Raw genomic sequence first — 2,500 nt, forward strand, 5'->3', positions numbered from 1 at the left:
AACGATCATTAACAAAATTTCTTGTTAACTAAAAACGTTCTGATAAAGAATCGTTATTATAATAAACGAAAAATATATAGTTTATTGAAACGTCGTCTGTTGTCGTGTGTGTGTGTCTATATTTTTATGGATAAATTTTATTTCGTTTATTATATTATTACCTAAGTTTTTTATCGTTTGAAGGTAATACAAGAAAATATCGACAAGATTATATGTGATGATTATGTTATTGAGACATTTTCATCCGGGTACCTAAACGAAATTTAAGCACATGTCGATTCTATCGATATGTATAAAAATTCGTTTTAGAAATAATATTTTATGTATTATTTCGAAGGTGTTCGAAGATTTACGCCCGACCGTCGAAATTTGTATAAAACTTTCAAGATAAAAAAAAAACTGTAATAATATAAAGAGGAGGAATATATCGTGCGAGATATCTGTCTATGCGCGCCTCGTTTGTAATAAAACATGTGCAGCGGTTAAAATTTATCAGATATATCAAAGTACGATATTATAATTTCTCTAAAAGTTTCGAATAATTACCATTTATTATAATATATATATATATGTATATATATATATATATATATATAAAAAATGTCGTTATATAAATTTTCTATACGCGTATAAGATATTATAATAATATTATTAATTTAATAATTATCAAATATTAAAAATACGACGAATAGAATATGAGAAAACGACATAATAATAAAATGATTACCCTGAACGGTGAATCACTTGGCTCGTGGGTCGATGAAGAACGCAGCTAATTGCGCGTCAACTTGTGAACTGCAGGACACATGAACATCGACATTTCGAACGCACATTGCGGTCCTCGGATACTCGTTCCCGGACCACTCCTGACTGAGGGTCGTATCAATTTAAAAGACTGCTTAGAATTTAAAATTTTTCTATTTATTAAAGAAAAATAATGCCTAAGCGTGTTGGATGTGAAACAATAACGCACACGCGTATTTTTTTTGTATTTGTGCGGCATCCTAAAGTGCGAAAAGCAGCGTAAATTTTTATAGAAAAAGTTACGCAATTTTTGAACACAACCCGCTATACCATAAATTAATCGTGTATTTATATGAAATACATAAAATTTGTTTGGTAGAGAGTTATATTTATATATAATATATATATATATTATACATATATACGACGTATATATAGTCGATAAATAAGTGTGTGTATATATAATATATTTATGATAAAATGATAACGCGGTCGTCGTGTCCGAGAGAAATAATAAAGTTTCGAAGACTGGACGTCTGACCAGTGTTTTATTTATATCATTTATACACACGGTATATCGACAAAATATATGAATTATATATATTAAAAATATTATATATGTATAAAGGCTGGTGGTGTGTTGCTGATGCTGATGCTGATGCTGATGCTGATGCTGCTGCTGCTGCCGACTAAATAAAAACAAATAATGTTATATTTCATATGAGAGATGATATTATTATTAAACACACGTTTTTTTTTTATGATAGTTTGGCGAATTGTATTTAAATATTATAAGAGATATATTATAATATATCGACCTCAGAGCAGGTGAGATTACCCGCTGAATTTAAGCATATTACTAAGCGGAGGAAAAGAAACTAACTAGGATTCCCTCAGTAGCTGCGAGCGAACAGGGAAAAGCCCAGCACCGAATCCCGTGGTCGATATCGGCCACCGGGAAATGTGGTGTTAGGGAGGATCCGTTTATCACGAGATCGTGCGGCGCGTCCAAGTCCTTCTTGAACGGGGCCACAGCCCATAGAGGGTGCCAGGCCCGTAGCGACCGTTGCCGATTGCGTGAGGATCTCTCCTGAGAGTCGGGTTGCTTGAGAGTGCAGCCCTAAGTGGGTGGTAAACTCCATCTAAGGCTAAATATGACCACGAGACCGATAGCGAACAAGTACCGTGAGGGAAAGTTGAAAAGCACTTTGAAGAGAGAGTTCAAGAGTACGTGAAACCGTTCAGGGGTAAACCTGAGAAACCCGAAAGGTCGAAAGAGGAAATTCATTCGCGTTTCGATAATTGAAGTTGAACGTTTGTATGACGGATATTGTTTGTGTTTCGGCATATTACAATAAATCGCGTTTTACGTTTTTCTAATCGATATCGAACGCGTGCACTTTTCCTCTAGTAGGACGTCGTGATCCGTTGGGTGTCTGTCTAAGACTCGAGGTGGTAGACCACTTGATTTTATTCGAATTCATGGGGACCCTCGATGTTCCGACAGACTCGCTCGACGGTAGAAATATGGCGCGGGGCCGCTAGATTAATTAGCGTTCGGCCCGTAGCAAGAGCGTTTCGTGTTTGACGGTAATCGGACATAATGCCGATTCTGTCCCGGAACGACTGTTGGTTACGGTGTTCTCGAACAGACCTCGTTTTGAAACGCCGATCAACGACGCTATCGATTTGGGTAATTTCAGGACCCGTCTTGAAACACGGACCAAGGAGTCTAGCATGTGCGCGAGTCATTGGG

At 36.5% G+C, this 2,500-nt stretch overlaps 1 pseudogene; it reads left to right on the forward strand.

Moving 5' to 3' along the window:
* The first annotated feature begins 11 nt into the window (after window positions 1-11).
* LOC130903341 (large subunit ribosomal RNA) overlaps window positions 12-2,500 on the forward strand; it is a 4,456-nt pseudogene continuing 1,967 nt past the window's right edge.

The sequence above is a fragment of the Diorhabda carinulata genome, unplaced genomic scaffold (genome assembly GCF_026250575.1).
Source record: "Diorhabda carinulata isolate Delta unplaced genomic scaffold, icDioCari1.1 Dcau_34, whole genome shotgun sequence".
Lineage (NCBI taxonomy): Eukaryota > Metazoa > Arthropoda > Insecta > Coleoptera > Chrysomelidae > Diorhabda > Diorhabda carinulata.